Below are 22,072 nucleotides of genomic sequence, written 5' to 3'. Positions count from 1 at the left end.
TATTACTTTTACTTAAAAGGTGTTACAGTCTGCCCTCAAAAAGCTAAAAATTTCTTTTAATTAGGTAAAACAAAATTTTAATTTAGACTGTTTGATAAAAAAAATTTTAAATAAGTTTGAATATTTGAATGTAAAAAATAAAAAAATTACCTTTTTAATTGTTTACTAAAAAAATTTCAAAATCATACTGTAATTTTGCTTTATTTAAAGAAAAAAGGAATTTTTGCTTGTATTTTAGAACTCAAAATTGTAGAAATTTTAACACATTTTGGAAATATTAAAATGATTAATAAGGGATTCATCTGATGGCAGCTGTTATTTCAGTAATTCTAGTTGTAGGCACTCCTGGCTGGATGTGTGGTTGCGGATCATCAGCTCCTGATATTCCAAATATCCAATGAATACATTTCTCCATATTTCAGGGAGAGAAGGATGTGCATGTTGTCTCAGCAGATGGGTGAATTCTCTGCTCTTGTTTGTTGAACTCGTATCCGGAACAACTTGTTGACTCATCAGGCAGGTATAAGTGATTTCCCTTTAATGTTTTTTTCTTTTTTTTTTTTTTTGTATCAATAATAATTCCAAAAGCGATATATATATAAAATTTTTTAAGTTCTAATTGTTAATCAAAAGATAAAAATATTTTAATTTGCTTATTCATAATATTCAAATGATTGAAATGGAAAAATTTTCTTCTGTAATTTTACTTTTCAACAATAAAAAAAAATCTTAATTTACTTGTTACTTTTCATAAAAATTTTACTGAAAACCTTTTGAGGAGACCTTAACATAAAAATTGTAAAAATTTCTTTAATAATAAAATTTTCTATTTTCTATAACAAGGAAAATAAACCACTACTTTTACATTTAATTTGCAATGAAAAATTAAATAAGAAATCAATTTAAATTTCTCTTTATCCTTGTTCGTTTTGGCTTCTTTAATTTCAGGTTTTTTGTTGTTACTGGTTTCCACCCAATTTCCTATAATGTTATAATAATTAGTTTTACAGTGGCCAGTGATCATACACGTCTACTAGAATTTATCATTATTACTTTCAATTTTTATAAAATTATCTTTTAAAATAACTTTGCATAAAATTATCTTTTTAAACTTCCAATAACTTTGCATAAAATTATTTTTTAAACTTTCAATAACTTTGCATAAAATTATCTTTTAAACTTTCAATAACTTTGCATGGTTATCATAAATTTTTCAAGAAAAGTAATATCTTTTTAATACTTTTTATAGATATTTTCCAAAAATGAGTTGTAGTCATACTGTTTACCTTCAATTTACTAAACTCATGTCTGTGTTTACTGTGGCGCAGGCGTTTAAATTTCTGGTTAATGAACCGGTCAGCGCCATTTCATTCTTGTCAGGGTCTGTTGACATATCTTTGGAGACCTTAAAAGTAAACAGAATTTTATTTTAATGAATTTTTCAACTATCATTTAGTTTACACTTTTAAATTGAATATTTTAAAATTTTCTTTAGGCATTTTTTCGCATAATTTTCTTTTAACCTTTTTGTTTTTCTATTTAAATTATCGTGCTAAAATTATCATTCTAATATTTCTCCCCAGGATTATCATAAAATTATCTTTTTCATTTTTTATTTAGGATAAAATACCGTACCTGGATGAGATGGATCTTCCCTCCATTAATTTCTCTGGCGCTATACTGTGGGCATCTTTAATTTTCAGCATCCTGCTGAACCTTTTCTTATTGTGTCTCACAGGTATTATCTAAAATTAATTTATATATGAGTTATGGTGCTGTGGGATTAAACTGAATACGCCTTTGGTTTCTAGCTGGTCTAACCATAGGCCTATTTTCTTCATTTACAACTATCATTTCTATATTATCTTTTCTTTTCCTTTTTTTTTGACACAATTTTATACATTTTCTCATAATTCTTTTAAATATACTAAGAACAATATACCCTAGAATCAAATTTGCCATGTATAATGAGATTTGTATATATATATTTTCTGAAGCAAATCTTTCAAAAATTGTTTTGTCTTCTGAGAAGTTATTATTGAAATCTTTATTTGTTATAAAAGATTGTTCTGTAATTACCCCGTCTTTCCTAAAAGTACATATACTTTCACATTTATATTCCCTATTCAACAAAATAATAGTTTGACCTTTTTTAGCTTTTTTAAATTGGCATTTTTCTGTATTTTTCTTTTCTTGCTTACACGGAATATCTATAATTTCATTTAGACAATAGTTTTTATCTTCAATTATCTGGCCTTCACATATTCCCTTATTGTCTATAACATAATTTTTTGCATCTAGAATAAGACATTTTTTATCGAAGCAAAATGGCACTGGTATAACTTTATAAGCAGGCGATATTTTCTTTTTAAAACCAAAAATTGTATTGTTTGATACAACTAAGCTTTTAAAACTACCCATAATTTTACATTCTGCAAATAATTTTTTATCTAAAACTGCTATTTCTGAATTTTTTAATTTTTCTTCTAGCTCTAAAAGATAATTTATAATTTGAATTAATGTTTCCATAATACTGTGATTTTTTCTTTCATCTTCTAATATTTCCTTTAAGCCTTCTACATTAAATTGTTTTTTCTGAGATGAAAAATTATATTTACTTTTCTCAAAATTAGAGATTTTAGTGAGGTAGTCCTTGAAAGAAATTAATTCAATAATTTCTTCATAGATTTCAGAACTGCCCTTTTTATTATCTATTTTAATTTCACTAATGTCATCTAACATTAAGATCTTTTTTAGTTTATCTTTCATAACTGATATTTGGATACCATCGCTAGTGCATTTATTAGGAGTTGAGTGGCATACATCATTATCAACACTCCTTTCGCTAATATTATCATCCCTATTAGTAAGAAAGCTATCATCTAGACTATTTAATTGATAAGATTTAAAGGTTAAATTTAATAACTGCACCATACTTTTTATTGTTTCAACCATTGATAATATTTTAAGGCTGATGTTAATTTTAATGTTACTGTCTTCACCTGTAATTGTATCCAGCTCTTCCAGTTTTCTTTTTTCTTCATCACTTAGGGTGTTTATTAATATGTTGAAGCTGCTTTGAAGTAGTTTATAAATTTCTTCAAGACTTTCATTAAATTTTTCTCCGAAGTTGTTTGATATATCATTCTTCATAACTGACAGTTGTTGATCTATTTTGTTGATTAGTTCATTTAATGTATTTCCAGCTTTTCCATTAGCTTCTAAATTAATTGATACGATCATCTTGCGAATATTATTATAAAAGTGCAAAATGCTTTCTTTATTTGTGTTTTCACTATAGCTATCATTGTCATTTTCATTTTCACTTTGATTAGAATTATTATTGGTGGTACTATTATCACTGTTATCGTTGTCATTATCGTTGTTGTTTCCACCATTCTGATTGTTATCGTTGTCGTTATTGTTTCCACCATTCTGATTATCAGAATTACTTTCAGAATTATTTTCAGAATTATTTTCAGAGTTATTTTCAGAGTTATTTTCAGAATTATTTTCAGAGTTATTTTCAGGGTTATTACCATTTTGGTTCTCTGAATTATTGTCAAGGTTATTACCATTTTGATCCTCTGAATTATTGTCATCTGAATTATTATCAAGGTTATCACCATTTTGATCCTTTGAATTAGTATTTCCTTGACTATTATCATTATTATCATTAGAGTCAGTATCATGATCACTTTCACCATTTTGATTATCATTATTCTCATCCTCTTGGTTATTATCGTTTGTATTATCATTTTCTCCATTTTCAGGTTGCTCATCGTTGCAATTTTCATTTTCTTCAGGGTGGCTTAACTGTTTTCCTAAAATATTAAGCAAATTAGTAATCTTAATACGTAATTCATTTAAAGAAGATTTATACATATTTTTTAGTTCCATTGGAGTTTTTAGCTGTGTATCTTTCATTAAATTATAGCCAATAATTAGCAATAACTCTTTCTTTTTATCATTTACTTGACACATTAAATATCTTCTAAAATTATGAAATTTTATTTGTGCTTGTGTTGTAGTCTGTGCATCAATAACCTGTTGAATCAAAATTTGGCTTTCGTCATATATTTCTCTATGATCTGTTTTAATTTTATTTTGTATTTCTATAAACAAATTTTCGATTTCTTCGTCACTAAGTCCATCAATATTATCTACTGATCTTTTTGTCCTTGGAATAGTGCTTAATATATATGTCATTGCGTCTATCAAGTTTGTTATATAACATGTATTATCATTTTCCACATTATCATTTGTATTGAAACCCCCAAGTTTTTGTTTGATTTCATTCCATTTGTCAAATACATTTGGCTCCCCTCTTAATATAGACAAAAAGGGATTTTTTTCCAATTGCAATTCTAAATTTTTAAGTTCCTTTATGCCCAATATTTCTATTTTTATCTTTTCTGGTTTTCTAAAATTATCTTTTAACTTTTCGCTTACCTCAAAGTGGGATGTGCCATATATGATGGTTTCCTCTTCTCCTTTTCTAGTGTTTACAATTGTGACCAAAATTATCATTAACCATCTTATTACTTTCATTTTGATCTGAAATCAAAAATTATCGTAGTATTATCTTTATGTTAGAGTATTATACTTTACTTGATCTATTACACTTTACAAATACAACAATTTTATCATTTAATATCAAGAATATTTTCGTTTTTAAGACTTTAAATTTTACTATCTTTACTTCGTTTTTTCTAATAATAAGAAAAATCTTATTTTTAAAACATTTGAACTTACATATCCTTTTATCCAGTGTTATCATATCATAGTTAACAAAATTTTAACTTTAAATTATCGCTAAAAATATTTTATTTAACTATCTTTTTAAAGAAAACGTTACTTTAACTTTAAATTATCTTTGTTTAAACTTTAAATCCTTTACCAAATATTATAATTTCACAAGTAATTTTCAAATATTTTACAGGGTTATCTTTTGAATATTTTACAGGGTTATCATTTTAAAACTTCATTTAATTTGAAATTTTAAATAGCTTTAAATAGAAAACAAGTATTATCTTTTTGAAGATTTAATCCAATTAAGTATCTTCAATATTATCCTTATTATCATAAAACTTTACAAACACTTTGCCAATATTATCTTTATATACTTTTTTTTAAAGATTGAACATTAAAATTATCACGAAACCTTACAATTTGATTCTTAAGTAATAATTTGCATATATCTTTAAATATGAAACAAGTATTATCTTTTTGAAAACTTAATCTAGTTAAGTACCTTCAATATTATCTTCATAAATCTTTTTTTAAAAATTGAACTTTAATGTTATCATAAAACTTTACAAATACTTTATAAAAAGTTTGATTCTCAAATATAACTAGCAAATGTTTTACTTCAGAAAATTTTCCAATGTTTTATATTTACTAGTTTAAAACTAACTGGCAATTTTGTGTTACTTTTATTATAATATATACACTTATTTACACTTGTGTTTTTTGCCTGTGATGTCATTCAATTTTTTCCTTCCTCCATTTCTTCATCCATATCATTTTTTCCTTCCTCCATTTCTTCATCTTCATCATCACCTCCAATGGTAAATGTTTCCATATCAAGGATTTTATTTGCTTCTAATTTCTTGGTTAGTTGACTGACTTCTTGTTCCTTTGTTGTTATGTCAGAGCGCATTTCTATCAAATGCTCTTGGCTTCGCCTGTAGTCTTCGCGTAACTCCTCCCATCTTTTTTCATCTTCCATTTTTTCCTTCTTTACTTTTTCCAATTCTTCAAGCGTAGCATTAAGTTCATCTGTCAAATTACCATTTTTCCAAGCTAATTCTTGGACTTCTTTCTCAAGGGAATCATTTGTGGTCATTTCTGTTGTCATTTTAGTTTGATTTTTTTCTATCTCTTGACAAAATTTGACAATATCTTCCAGCAGTCCAGTGTTTGATTGGCACTTGTTATTGATGTTTTGTAGCTGTCTTATCTTCTCCTTTTCAAAGTCACTTTCAACTTTTTTGTCATCTTTTGCAATTTCAGCTTTTTCTTTTTCTATTTTCTCCTTTATAATTTTGATTCTTTTTGCTTTGTCGTCTTCATATTCTTTTTCACTTTCTTCTTTTTGAAGGTTAAGTTTATGTTCTTCCTCTTTCATTTCCTTCTGTGCTTTTTTACATCTAATTTCCAGCAGTATCTTGTTGTCTTGATCATCTTCTTTCAATATTTCATTTTGGAGGTTTTTTATTTTTATTTCCAAGGTTGAAATGTACTTTTGCAGCTGCTTGACATTCTCTGGCAGCTCGTGGCTTCTATTTTCAATCCTCTTGAGTTTGTTGGTCAGTTCAGTTAGATTCTTACTCTTTGTTGTTTTCTTTAACTCTTCCAGTTCAAGTTCCGCTTGTGTTTTTTTATCTTTTAGAAGAGCAACTTTGTTTTCATGATATTTCAATCTTAGATCACTTCTTTCATTTGTAGGTTTGAATCCTTTCTTATCTTCCTCAGTATTATTTGTTGTACCAAATATTCTTTCATTGTATTCAACTTTCCTTTGTCTAACAAATATATCATCACAATTGTTTAGCAGAATTGCCAGAGCAGTGATGAAATGACCGGTTTCCATATACTCCACAACACACCTGGCTTGGAAGTAATACTTTTGTGTATTTTCAAGGTTGTAAACAAAGAAGATAGGTATTTCTGCCTTGTTGGTATTTCTGGCTTTTAGATTGTTTACATATTGGGGATATGTGTTGGTGTTTTCATTCAGATTGTTTCTACGTAGCACAGACATTACAATTGAACTTCTGATATGGCTCATATACTCAATATTTATCTGCTTCCCTACATGTCTTAAGTATTCCTTTACTCCTTCTATTAGTTGGAACAGATTTTTATCGCGCAGGTGGATATCTTCCATGGAGTTGCCAGGAAAACTCATGATCAAGATGGTTGGTGACTCTTCAAATTTCACATTTGACATTATCATCTCACTCATCTTCCCAATGTACACCTCTAGATTTTTATCATAACTATCGCTGCTAAAGCATGAGAAAATGTCAATATCAATGATAACAAACTTTGTCTTTCTTGAGTCATTTTCATTGAGTTCCTTAACTATCATTTCCATTACTTTCTTATCCATGCTTTTCCATTCCTTTTCAGATACTTTTTTGTCAAAGGTTTGTGTTTGTTGTCCTAGCATTGTTTTTATTTCCACATTTTTTGATGACAGGAATATCTTGGCAGCGCCCAGAATATTTTTTATTTCACCCTGGGTATAACCAGTTTTCTTTAGCTTTACAGCAACTTCTTCAATGGAGTCATTTGATGATTCTCTATTATCGTTTTTTGATCTTTTCTTTTCATATGGCTTGTCCCTCAATCCTTGGTTGTAGCGTTTAACGCCTCTATCTTCATCCCTGGACTGACTTCCATTCCTAAAAAAAATATAATAATTTTAATTATTTTTAGGTCTGCTATTCAAGAGACTTTTGATGAACAAGAAGCATTTTAAGGTTTTAAAAGAAGTACAAATGGATCTCTCCCAACTTTCCACAAATTTAAATCCTGATGTATCCACCCCTGTACCTTCCATTATTATATCTTCCCCTGAAAATAACATTTTACACGTCTAATCTTTCCAACAAATTTTCCACTTAATTTTTAGCAATAGTTTTTTTTTTTTTTTAATACTTTCAAAATCCATAACAACATTTTATCATTTTATACTTTTACTTTTCCAATTTTATCTTTATTATAATGTATTCCTAAACTTTCAATTTAATTTTACCCTCATAATATTTTAAAATTAAAGTTTTGTCTATAAATTATCTTGTCATATAATTTTCGCTTTTTATCTTTTTAATCATAACATATAAACTACGTATATTTTTAATTTCAGAATTTTTGCATGTCAACAGAAAAATGTATCAAGTAGTATCAAGTAGTATCATCTTACTTTATTCAGGTATTTTAGTTGAAAGTTTACTTTACTAGTGAAAATGTTTAACATTAGTCGTAACAATATCTGTGAAATGGCCTGCGGCCCGCAGCTACAAGTTTATAAAAATGAAATGTTAGAAAAACTAACTGTGTCCACTGTTGATGTTAATTTAGTTCAAGAGAATATACAAGAATTTGTGTATAATATGATGTAAGTTATCATAATAAAATTTTAAGCTAGGCATTTAGAAAATTTTGTTGATTATCATTGGAAAAATTTAAATCTAAGCGTTTAAAGAGGTTTCGTAGATTATCATTGGAAGATTTTATCTAAGCATTTAGAAAATTTGGTGGATTATCATTGGAAAATTCAAATATAAGTATCTAGAAAAAATTTTTACAGATTATCATTGGAAAACTTAACCCAAGTATCTAGAAGATTTTGTGGATTATCATTGGAAAATTTAAATCTAAGAAAATTTTTTAGCATTTAGAAAATTTTGTTGATTATCATTGGAAAATTCTAGAAAATTTTTACAGATTATCATTAAAAATTTAAATCTAAGTATTTAGAAAATTTTTAGCATTTAGAAAATTTTGTTGATTATCATTGGAAAATTTTTCCCCTTAATATAGCATTATGTAAATCATAAACTTTTACTCTTACTAATTTAATTCATTATCTTAGTTTAATCAAAATTTTATCTTAAGGAATTAAAAAGAATTTCCATAAATGTTATATCTTTGTTTAGGGTCAACTACACCTTACAGCAGCCCCACATTATCGACGACGCTCTCGCTAGGTTTTGGGAGAAGAACCCATTACTATCTCAACACAAGATTCAGTTGGGTTTAATAAACTTATTGAATACTGACGTGAGTTATCATTCATACTAACTTATCTTATTTTCTTATATAGTTTTAATTATCAATAATAAATATCTTTCATTAAAGTTAACTTTCATAAATTAAGGTATGGCATTAATTAGCTTGACAAAAATCTTGAGAAAAAGTTCAATGAGTATTTTATAATCACAGGAGATTTGAGTATTAACATTTCTTTTTTGAGTATTTAATTTAAAATATCACTGAAAATTGAGCATTTTTTAATACCATAAGCGTAAGAATTTTTAATACAATGTGTGAAATTAAATTCTGAAGAAAAATTTTCTTTCTAGGATGGAACACTTGTCTCAACTTTGTGTACGCAGTTATTGGGTATCAACGTAGCTATTCTTCGCTACCTACTTATCTGTTATTCCTGTGTTATGGTTTTGCAGGTAACTTTACATGAACCCCATATAAAATTACCCCTTTTAAAATGAGTTTACCATTATTACTTTTCATTTTAAAAGTGTTATTACCCTTGACTTAATAAGGGTAATCTAATTAAAGTTACTTTTATCATATACTTCATAACTTTAACTAGCTTCGAATTAATGTTACCGTAAATCAATTAATTCAAAGGAAAATTTGCTATGGAAAATAAAGACATTTCTTGAACTTTTACCATTTTAATTTGTTCTTTTGAGGGATATCTTTGAGCCCATAGACTTTTTTTGTTTAGGTTATCGTTCCACTAGTCTATCTGGTGACTTTCTTTCGGTGGATACATAAAACTTTGAAAGATTACTGCGACAGAAAACGTGCTACAGAAAAAAACCCATCTAATGAAGAGGAATTCAAGTAATAATTTTTTTACCTATCATATCTTTTCCTGTCTCTATCTCTCCCTGGATCCATTTTCTTCTCTGAAAATTTCACATTAAATTATAATTTTAATTTATTTCACATTTCAAAATAAATTAAGCCAAGAATTCTTGTAAAACTATAACTGAGATTAACTGTTTTAATTTTGAGATATGTTTGCTTTAAGAGTATTTTTTATGAACTAATGTCATACCTAACTACTTTACTTTGGGTTGACAATTTTTTGTCCAGTTTTAAAAGATGTTTTATAAAAGAACAGTCTTATGTTTGTTTTAAAAAGATGTTCTATTTAAAAGAACCGTCTTATCTTTGTTTCTCTAAAGTTTTTTCCGTTATTTATTATTTCAATTTTAAACAGATTTTTACATTTCTTTTGCTATTTTTTGTTAATAATCTATTTAATGATTTTTTTAACAATATTCATTTTAAATTGATATATCAACTGACCGAGTGTCCCTTTTTAAAGCATAATTTGTAAAAGGACAGTCTCTTTTTTCTTTTGACTTTCTAGCTTATTTTTAACTTTATTTTAACCAATTTTTATCACCTAAGTTCTCATAAACTACATTATTTTTTATGAAGAATAATTCACAAGTTTTTCATATTTATAACTTAAGTTATTTTTTATTATATTCCATAAACCACATTATTTCTATGAAAAATAGTTTACAAATCTTTCATTTTTATAACCTAAGTTATTTTTTATCATGTTTTATAAACCACATTATTTTACTTATAAATTTTCCTTTATAAGTGTCCTTTTAAAAAGTTAGTCTATAAAAGGTCATTCTTTCATTTAATGTTTTCTTAAACAATCATTTTAATATGTCACCCCTTTAAAATGAATAATTTAGTGGGGGGGTGTTTTTGGTTTTATTTATTTGGTATTTATAATTTTCTATCTTTAAATTTTTCCGTTAGTTGGGGGGGTTGTGGTTTTTTAGTTTTCGTAGTGTTATGTGTGTAACGTTTTGACTTTTTATTTTTATCTTTATATCTTTTCCCAACATTTTTGAATTAAAACAAGAGTGTCCTTTTCTTTAATTAGAGACCCCACTTTAATTTTCCTGACCCTATTTTATTTATAATATATAGGACACTTCATTTTTTAAACATTTTTTCCTTCTAACCAATTTTATTGTTTTCATGAAAAATTTTTGATTTTATTTCACTTTTATGAAACCTCATTTTTAATATCATTTTACACACAAAACCTACTCTATGGTTCTTTATGTACAATTTTTAATTTTTTAGAAGAAATGATTGTCTTTTTAATTACCGCATAATTGTTTGTATATCTTTTTTAGCCATACATTTTAGGTTCAAATTTTAGACTATTTTTAGATTAGACTATTCAAAATAATCAGCAAATATCTCCTATTTCAAAACTATAATTGGTAACTTTACACATTTAAAATATAATTTTGTTTAATTAATCATATGACCTCAAAACTTTCTTAAATTTTTATGAATCATATACTTTTTCAAGTGTTTTTAAATTTTTATGAATCATATATCTTTTAATTGTTTATTTTATGACCTCAAAACTTTTCAAATTTTTATGAATCATCTACCTTTTCAAGTGTTTTATTAATCATTTTATCAACTAGTGTACATTTTTTATTTAATTACCCCTAATTACTATTAGGTCCACTTTACAGGTGTCCTTTTTTTTTATGGTCTGATGATTATCATTTTAAAGCATTAACACGCAATTATACGTACGTTCAATTTCCTAATTTTTTCCCACAAGTGTTCTTTTCTGTTTTAATACTTTTTAATTACCATACATTCAAATTTTTACCTTTTAATTTATTATTTTATCTATTTAATTATCATAAAAATTATCTTTTTTAGAAATTTTCATTATTTTTTCACATATTTAGCTATTTTAATATGGAAATCGATTTTATTTTTCACTTGAAATTTAAATGGCTTGTTATAGTGTTTCATCCAAAGCTTCTAAATAGGGTTCTTCTTGAATATCCGACAGATTATCATTTTCATCTTTTTGTATAAAGATTTCTTCATCTGATTCACTTTCTATATTGTCAAATTTTTCTTCTGTTTCTTTAATTTTCGTTTTTATTCTTGATCTTTTTGATTCCATATTAGGTATATCAAAAATATTGCTTAAATTACTTAAATTAATGCCTCCAAACATCTCAGCTATATAATTTGGGAGGTTTAATTCTGCAATTTTTTCAAAATTAATTAACTTTACATCCGCTATATGCCTAGTTATAATTTGATTACTTACTGTTGATTCTAAAAGTAAAACATATTTCTTTGTTTTTATAACTTTATACAGAATAGTTCCAAAAATTGGTCTATATTTTGCACCATAACCACTGTCATTTAATTTAATAATAACATAGTCATTTATTTTAAATTTGTGGTCAAGTCTATTCTTGTTTTTCTTTAATATTACCTTCTGTTTTTCTTTGATAATTCTATTTCTACATTCTTTTACCATATTTAAAAATTCTTTATGGTAACTTTTTAATTTTTCTTCTAGATCAGAATTTACTTTAAGTTTATAATCAAACAAATATTCGCCTGGCTGTTTTATATTACCATCCAAATTTTTCACTGATAAAAACATAATGTTGTATGGGGTTAACTTACTATTTCCATAAGGTGTATGATTCAGCATATATGCTATTATAGAAATAATATGATGGACGTCCAAGTATTTTTTATTTTCTCTAACTACCCGTAAAAGATAGTTAATTCTTTTCACCGCTATCTCCACAAAGCCCCTAACTTTAGATTTTAAAGCAGAGCTCTCTACCATTTTTATATTTAAATTTGATAAATATGTTTTTATTAGTTTAGATTTAAATAGTTGGGCATTATCACTTACTAAATACATAGGTAAATCATAAGTACAAAAATGGTTTGTGAGGCAATTTCTTATAGCATAATCTTTCTTTTCATTTATTACATATAATGAAATATAATTACTATACACGCATTTAATTACCAGAATTGCGCTGGGTAATTTTGATTTCTTTTTTAAATGGCTTTCTATTATTGGAAACTCCAATAAATCAATATAAATGGTTTCATTAGGCCTTTTACTGTTAATAAAAGATGTAGACCCCTCTTTATATTTATGTACTAATTGTTTGTTTGTTAAACAACCCATACAAGAATTTGTCAAATTTTCACATATCATATTGGCATATTTTTTATTATTTATATAATAATTATCAAATATATAATTTTTTAATTTCTTTTTACCAATATGACCTAAAGAATAATGAAATAGGCATATAAATGGTAAAATTAGTTTTGTAGGTAACAAAATTTTCTTATCTATGAATTTCAGATCCATAGGATTTTGATTAGGACAATTTTTTTCTTGTAACTGTAAATTCACAAAGTCCTTCGTGTTCATAATGTTATTTAATTTATTAATAATATGTCTTCCTGGATCCGGCAATTTTAAGGCTTCTTGAATGTTTTTTATTACTTCTTTTGCTGGATAAATGTCTTTTTTCCTTATCATTCGCTTTAAAGGTTTATCATAAGATTTTTCTTTTATCCTAGAATTTTGTTCCAATGATACTATTTCTAACATTTCATCTTTATATACTGGTTTAAATGTTTCATTAAATCCAGTATTTTCATTTTCTCCAGTTAATCTTGAAAAGATGTCCGCAAGATTTTCTTTATCTGTACAATGAATAAAATAGATATTATCATTGCTGTACCAAGATGTAATTCTAGAACTTAAGTTATCTAATTTTGTAGTTTTCTTTATAAGTTTACTATTATTTAAGACTGCGGTAATTACATTACTGTCTATCAAAATATAAGTGGGTCTGTTAATAATATATGGTTCAAAATGCATTAAACACAAATATAATGCCCACATTTCTAGAAAAGCAATTCCTAGCTTTTCAGTACCTTTTGGTACTGCTTTGGAAAAATACCCCAAAATTTTTATAAACTTTTTGTTTTGCTCGTAGGTGTTTTCTTTTATTATTTTTAAGAAGTACGTATTTAATTCAATTTTTTTCATAAGATCTGGAGAAAAATTTATTGTAGTTATTTTGAATCGTTCTGATTTGATTACTTTTATACCATAGTATAAGTTTTCTTCACAATTATACATTATTAATATTTCAGAAAGCTGGGATCCCACATTAAAACCGAGGTTATGGGTGTTGTTAAACATATGGATTCTGACATCCAGGAGATTCGCAAAACCTGCCAAGAGGTATGTAAATTCATCTAATTTTTCTTCCATGTATTTTTTATCTATCTCTGTGTATGACTTACAAAATAAATTATCTTCAAGCCGTTTTAATGCCATTTTTTCAGTTTCATTTTCCCGTATTGGAAAAAATCCTTCAAAATCTGTCAATTGACAGTAAATAAAAGCTAAATTCATAAAAGCTTGTATATCATTTGTAATTTGTGTTTTGTAGTTTAAAATTTTTGCTGTTTCAAATAAAGTTTCAACAAAATTATCCTTACATGTTAGTATTTGGAGATTTTCCCCTTCTTTTAAAAATTTCTTTTTATTTTCTGGTGTGAACTTAAAGCTTTTTATTTTGTGTACCAAATCTTTACAGGCTTCATTCATATTTAAATTTAATAACACCCCTCCTGTAGAATAGAAGCTGCTATCACTAAACAAGACATTTACACTATTAGATTCTATAGTGTCTATTGATTGAATTTCTCTGTTAAGCTTTTCTTTAATTATATCAAAGTTTTTCTTTAATTCATCATCAAAGGTGAATGGTGAAAGTTTTTTGTATAATTTATTTAACGCTTCATGTATTTTTAAACTAAATATATTTCTATAATAGTTTAATTTTCCCAAAAACACTTGTAGTTTCTTTAATGAGTCAGGATATGTCATTTCTGTAATAGTTTTTATTTTTTTATCAGGTATACAAAATTTTCTGTTTTTAATTTTATATCCAAGTAGCTCTATTTCACCGTTGTCAATATCTATACAAGTATTAGCCTTTTCTGGGGATACCTTTACCCCAATTTTCTTTAATCTTTTAAGAACATTTTTTACCTTACAGACATGATCCTCTAAATTACCATCTGAGAAAATTATAATATCGTCTATAAAGACAATTATGTCTTTTATGTAGCTAAATTTCCCATTTTCATCTAAATGTAAATATTTTAAAAAGGTTTGCACAATAAAAGCAGGAACACAATTTAACCCAGTTATAGCTGTATTAAATCTATATACTCCCTGGGGAAGTATAACATTAAATAGCCCCGTTTCTTTTGCCCTCTCTGAAAGTGGGATACTATAGTAGCATTTTTTCAAATCAAAAGATGACACATATTTAGATTTTGTTATCATTTTATTCAATAATTGTTTATAATCTGGTAGAGTAGCAGCTTTAGATTGCTTAATACTTAAATTTGCATTTCTCATATCTGCTATTATCCTTGGTAAACCAGTACCATCATTTCTAGTTTTTACAGTAAATATAGGTGCTCCAAAACTTTGATGTGGTGGAGCTACTTCAACTAAATTGTTTTTTAATAATAAGTTAAAAAAATTGGTTACATGATTTTGGTCTTCAGGTGTCAAATTGTATGGTTTAGTGTTTTTTACCATTTCACTTTTTGTTTCTACATCTAATTTAGGTATATTATCTGATAATCTCCCACAATCAAATGTATGTCTTGAATAAATTGATTCATTATACAAATATTCTGCTATTTGATAATTACCGTCAGCATTTCCAGTTTTCATTAAAGCTGCTATTTCTTCCACCGTTAAATTTTTTATTTCTAATAATTTTGTTATATCCACACCACTAGAGTGGTCAACTTTTTCTTTAAAAGCCTTTATAAATTCATTTTTACTATTAGAGTGGCTCATTTCATCTTTATCTATATCTTTTTTATCTTTAATTATCTTTTCTTTCATTGATTTTACAATTTTCTTTATTTTAGACCATGAAGTTTGTTGTAATGGAGAATCAAAATCAAGAGAACCGTCGCCGATATGGTCCTTCGCAGGATGATCCAGATTCTGCATTAAAAAGGCCCCTGATAAGCCACACTGCACAGGTATATTCAATCTATTTTTTACTCTACATATCATTTTATCTTCCACTATTTTCTCTTTTTCTATATACACGGGCAAGTTTACATTATTTTTAATTACATAATCTTTTATTGGTTCACCATTTATAATTTTTCCCACAAGATATTTTTCTTCTCTAGGTTTAAACTGTAATTTTTGTCCAAAAAATAAGCTGGGTGTTCCTTTCATTGAAAATTCTAATTTTACAGTTTTATTTTCTTTATCGTATTGTAGTAGACCTCCAACTTTTTTGAAAAATTGTCTTCCCAGTATAAAAAAATCATCAATATTATCTGATATTCGAATTGTTAAATTAATATTTCCATAACCTGGTAAATTAAATGGTATTTTATATACTCCTATCACATTTATTGGATTATTATTTTCTATTCCAGTCAGTGAAATGTTATTTGGACCATTGTAATATTTTTCATAGTCAGGGATATAATTCTGAATAAAATCCTTGGAAACAATATTATATTCGCTACCTGTGTCTAGCTCAAAGATTATCTTGGTATCTTCATAAAATATTGGGAAACAGAATTCTTTTGCTTTATCTATTTTTACTAATTTTGTTTTAAATTTCACTTTATTCATTGAATATTTCCGTTTATTCTTTTTATTCTTATGATATCTTATCTTTTTGTACTTTATCTTCTTTTTTATAGTTTTATAATTTTTTCTTTTATTTTTCAGCCAATTCCATATTAATAGTATCCAATTTATACTCTTTTTGGTACAGATATATGAAATCCAAAAGGTTCCTAGATTTAATACAATATCTATCTTTTTCTCCATGGAACTTATCATAAATACTGCTATCATAATTATCCACATAATTATAATTGGGCTTTCACTATTTTCAACAAATTTTTTAAATTTTTTCATAATTTCTATTTCTTTTAAATAATTTACCGTATTTTCTGACTTAATTTTGATATCTTGAACCCATTTATATCTCTTGGTTTTATTTATAATAGTTTTTCCCCATTGTTTTAATTTATTATCCTTAAATACTTTATTTTGTAATTCAGGTATACTCGGACATTGAAGGTTTGACTCCCAAGTAATCCAACTATTGGCTGGAAAAATTTCCTTTTCCTTCAAATTACACGTATCTGGTTTTAATTCATCTATTTTTTTCATTATTTCTACATCTTTTACAGAGAAAGTAATGTTACTATAACTCTTTAATTTTCTTTTTATTGAATTCATATCTCTTTCCAAATATTTCCTTATCTGAATAATAAAAGTATCTTTAATTTTATTAGTTTTATTTAGCTTTATATAGAAAACATTATGGTTTATATACCAATGTTTGGATGGTTTAATTACCTTATATTCTTTTTTAACAATTTTCGCTTCTATGCTTTTTGACACATTGCTGCTTGTTATTTTATTTCCATGCATTGTTATGTAATTTCTAACAATATTGTACTTGTTATTTGTTTGAATAATTTCTTCGCTACAAATATTCATATTGAATTTTTCATTGTTTGATTTTGAACATTTATGATTAAAATATACATTTGAATCTATTTTTCTTTTTCTATTTATTAAATTGATACAGGATATTTTATTATTGTCTTTCTTGATTATATTTTCATCGCAAACAGGTTCTATTTTTATCCATTTTATTTTTTCCATTGGATAATCATTTATTTTATTCAACACTAATGGATGGTTTTGTCCTTGTTTATTATTTTTAATTTTTATTAAATTTAAATATTCTAAAGATTTGAATTTATTTTCATAATTTTTACATTGATAACACCTGTACTTTAAATTAAAAAGGTTCAAATACCCTATTAATTTACTTAAACACTTGTGCATCATTTCATTTTTTATCATATTAATATATAATTCATAATTAGCATAATTTTGGCCTAATTTTTTATAATTATTATCATTTACTTTTCCAACTATAAGTTTTTCTGAAAAACAACCATTTTTTAGCTCTAATTTATTTTTTGAGTCATTTTTATCATTAATTAATTTTTCAACTTTTTTATACCATTTTTCATTGAATTTATTTTTTATTGGTTGTTTTTTATTTTCTCTAAAAAATTGACCTGTAGGCATTCTTCTGGGGTATGGTGGTATTCATATTTTTCGGCCGCTTCGCACCTTTCACATGGTTTAGAAACCAATAGTTTCTTAAATATTTCGCAGTTACTATCCTTATGTTGGCCCTTACATTTAAGACAATTTCTAATTTTTAGTTTTTGCTGATTTTTTTGTCTTTTATTTTCATCGGGATTAAATATACACTCGTCTTGAGTATGATAGTTTTTCTTACATATTTTACATTTTTTAAATGGCCTAGGCTCATTTTTTACTTTTAAAACATTGGAATCTTCATCTTCTTCATCACTACTTGCAGTAAGATACTCCTCCTCTATTTCATAATTTATTTCCGTGGTATTATCATCCTCTAGTTCATTTTCATCTATCCTTTTTATTGGAACTTTCTTTGTCATTGTAGTTTTGTTAACAAATCTGAGATATTTGTTTATTTGATCCCTATTAAGCAATATGAAATCATGGAGTGTTTCACTATTAAGATTTCTACCTAATTTAGCTTCTTCTATTCTCAAAATAGATAATAATTGAGTTGGTAGATATTTCATCATTTGAGAATGTATTCTTCTTTCTTTCTCACTAGCAGACATAACATTAGGAGGTAGATTATTTATTTTCCTTCTATACTCATCATAAATATCCTCTATGTTTCTTTTGGATGTTTTAAATGTTTCAAGCATATAATCAATGTTATGGTTTGCTATACGTCCATTGTTAACAATGTCACTGACAATGTTAAGATAATCTTTGGTAGTCAATTTTGCTGGGTTTATATTTTTGCATTCAATCCTATCTTTGGTATCCCTTGGGAGAGAATTGTGGAAAACTGCATTGAATTCGAATTGTGAAAAGCTATCAAAGTCGAATTCACCAAACTGGTCGATGTAATCGATCAGTCCTACATTTTTCAGTGAGAGAAGTTGATTTTTTATAATTTTTAACTTATCGCTAACTTTCTCAACATTGTAATATCTTAGACTTGTATCTATAAATTTTGGTGTGAAATCATCACAATTATAATACTTTGACGAGTTATATTTATTTTCCAATGTTTGTATTTTACCAATTTTTGATAATTGTTTAATAACATTTTGTTTCATTTTTTGTTTTTCTGCTTGATTTGATACTAAATATTCCTCTAATAGTTCCACAGCTTCGGCTGCATGGGTCAACGAGAGTCCCGCAGGGCTAGAATCCCTGTTTTCCGCAGATCTATATACTGTTTTAGCCTCAAATTTTTCTCCTCTAGCCGGTTTTCGTTTTAAATATTTTATTTCCATATTTAGATTATCAATTTTCTTTTGTAAATCTTCCATATATTTTTTATTTAAATAAGAATCTCTATTTTCTTGAAAACTATCTTTTCTAGATTGTCTAGAATTTCTTTCATTTCTTTCAAAATATCTTTCATTTTTTGGATATCTTTGTTCTTGTCTATAATTAAAACCTCTAAATTCACCCCACTGATTTTGATGTTGATTATTATCATGATCATTTGTGTTAAAATTTTCTCTATCAAAATTAAATTGATTAGAATTATCTCTATGTTGATTAAAATTTCTTCTTTCAAAGTTCATTTCTCTATCCCTTTCATCCCTGAGATTTCCAAGTGAAACATCATCAGTAAGCTCTGTAAAATTTGTTACATAACTTTCTGCTTCTCTGTTGCGCAATAAATCCATTGTTTCTGTATTAAAATCTACATGGTTTTCACGTATACTTTTGTAATTTTCTCCATTTGAATTTTCCAAGTTATCTTTATACTTTTGTAGCCTTTCTAGATATTTTTCCTTATTTTTAACAAACCAATTACTAAACTTCCTTCGTCTGGCACCTGCAAAGTAAGGATCATTTTGTTGTTCTGTGTCCGACATTTTTTATTTTCTTTACCTTTATGTTTTAAGGAAAATGTTTTTTACAGTGTATAAAATAAAACTTGATTACCGTTGAAAGTTTTTATTTTGATTAAAACCTTCTTTATTTTTAGCTTACCAAATTATCTTTCAGGAACAATTTTCTTGGTGGAGACTATCTTTTTTTTTAGATTTCAATGAAATTTGAACAGGAACAATGTTTTGATGACTTTCCAGATAAATCAGGTAGAGTTATTTTCCAAAATTATTTTTACCAATTTTTAGATTAACAAGTAGAATTATCTTTTAAAATTACCTTTACCTAAAAATTTTACAATGTTTGTTTGAACTTAATTCTTATAATAGTTATAGAACCAAGAGTAATTTGACAGCTTCGAATTTTTTCAGTCCAATTTTGCCCTCTAATTTCAGAACATAGAATTCTTAATTTCCATAAACCAAGAATATTTAAGCAAAATTTTATCATTTAATTACTTTAACAATAATTATTAACTTTATAAATTGAACTTTTCTTTTGTGTTCAATATACAAAACTTTTATTTTACCTTTTTTAATTATCTTTATATTTAGTTTTATAATTTAGACTTTTCTTTTGTGTCCAAAGTACAAAACTATAATATTATTTTCTTTACAAATTTGTAGAACTTTGAATTGAACTTTTCTTTTGTGTTCAATATACAAAACTTTTATTTTACCTTTTTTAATTATCTTTATATTTAGTTTTATAATTTAGACTTTTCTTTTGTGTCCAAAGTACAAAACTATAATATTATTTTCTTAACAATTTAAAAATGTTAGGTAATTAAAAAATTTTCAACTTCCCAACCTTTTAATGAAATGATATAATTACTATAATTACAGTGTATGTCCGGTGAAAAACACTTGTGTTTTAAATATTTACAACAATTTTCATGAAATTTTTCAATATTTTAATATTTTGATGACGTATATTTTTAAAACTTTATTCTGAATCAGAATGATAGATATTATCAATTTGACTGTTTCCAATTATTATCGTTCCACCTAAATATCTTCTAAACTCAGGAAACCTGTCTAAAGTTCTATTTATTCCAAAATGACTAAATGTGAAAGGACCTGCTATTTCTTGATCTACTTCTTGTCTATTGTATGATGAATTATTATCCAGATTCTCCGCTGTACCTCTATCTCCTATACCTGTATTACCTTGTCTTATTAAATTATATCTATTTTGAATTAATCTTTTAACTGCATAATATATAATTTTCAAATTTTCCCCAATTTTAAATGAGAAATTTGCTTCATAAACATAAAAATTATTATCTTGATTTATTGATTGATTAAAGGTTTTCTTTTTTACATCAAATTTAATAATAACTAGTTCAAAAATGTTGATTATCAACCTTAGAACGTAATGGAGCATAAATTCAATTTTTGTTGCCCCCTATTTTTAGTAGACAAACTTTGTTTTTACTATCTTTTAGTCCTTATCAGACCAAATTATCTTTTTTTGTATATTACCGTAATTAGATTTTATCTTTTTGCCTCTATTTTTAGTAGACAAAACTTTATTTTTATTATCTTTTTGCCTTTATCAGACAATATTATCGTTAAAAAAAAGGAATTAGATTTTTATTCACAAATTTTATTTGTAACCAACTAGATATCTTTTGAAATTATAAATTAGATTTACTTTAATTAAAAGTTACCATTCATCCTACTAAAAAATTTTGAAAAAAATAAAATTTTACCAAGTCCAAAAGAAATTTTCCTTGATTCTTGACCGATGTGGTTGCCAATCTGTAATAAAGTCCGCTAATGAAGGTAACACAAATAATTTTCTTCTATATTATATTTCAGTGTAATCTGTTTTATGGTTATAATCTAACTCCACAAATACAAAAATATTACAATAATACATCACATAACTACAAGTGTGGTAATATCTATTATGTACGTCATAGAGATTAAAATTTATTTAGTTCACATCAATTATCTACAATTTTAATACTTAAATTTTATTACTTTTACTTAAAAGGTGTTACAGTTATCAACCTAATTCTTTATGTAAACTCTCTTATATGATTGGATCTACCTGTAAAACTTTGAAAATTGAATTTTGGGACTTTCCTTCTAGGGGCTAGTGGTGCAAAAGACCCCCCCAAACACTAAAATTTTAAGCTATGAGCTTATTTTTAAAGATATCGAGCTGATTTTTTAAATGGAAGCTTTTATTGCATAAATTAGTTGATTAGCCATCCCATATTTCATTTTTGCACCTTACCTCTAGAGGCATGTAAGCTCAAAACTTATAAATTTTGTATTTGGGGTTTTTTTTTTACTCCAAAAGCCCCTAGAAGTAAAGTGCTAAAATGAAATATGGGGTGGCTAATCAACTAATCTATGTAATAAAAGGTTCCATTTAAAAAAT

At 26.1% G+C, this 22,072-nt stretch overlaps 1 protein-coding gene and 1 long non-coding RNA gene across 20 annotated transcripts in view; one reads left to right on the top strand and one right to left on the bottom strand.

The window, feature by feature from the left end:
* Positions 1–22,072, bottom strand: part of Gos28 (golgi SNAP receptor complex member Gos28) — a 66,161-nt gene that overhangs the window by 15,016 nt on the left and 29,073 nt on the right. The gene's annotated exons all lie outside the window — the stretch shown is intronic.
* LOC145318947 (uncharacterized) lies at positions 240–9,573 on the top strand. The gene is made up of 4 exons (XR_013879606.1): positions 240–520; positions 8,670–8,793; positions 9,096–9,197; positions 9,485–9,573. It is a non-coding gene; the product is annotated as an uncharacterized LOC145318947 (long non-coding RNA).

The sequence above is a fragment of the Acartia tonsa genome, chromosome 5, assembly GCF_053477335.1.
Source record: "Acartia tonsa isolate MP-2025a chromosome 5, ASM5347733v1, whole genome shotgun sequence".
NCBI classification, from domain to species: domain Eukaryota; kingdom Metazoa; phylum Arthropoda; class Copepoda; order Calanoida; family Acartiidae; genus Acartia; species Acartia tonsa.
This window is presented reverse-complemented; position numbering and strand designations above follow the sequence as displayed.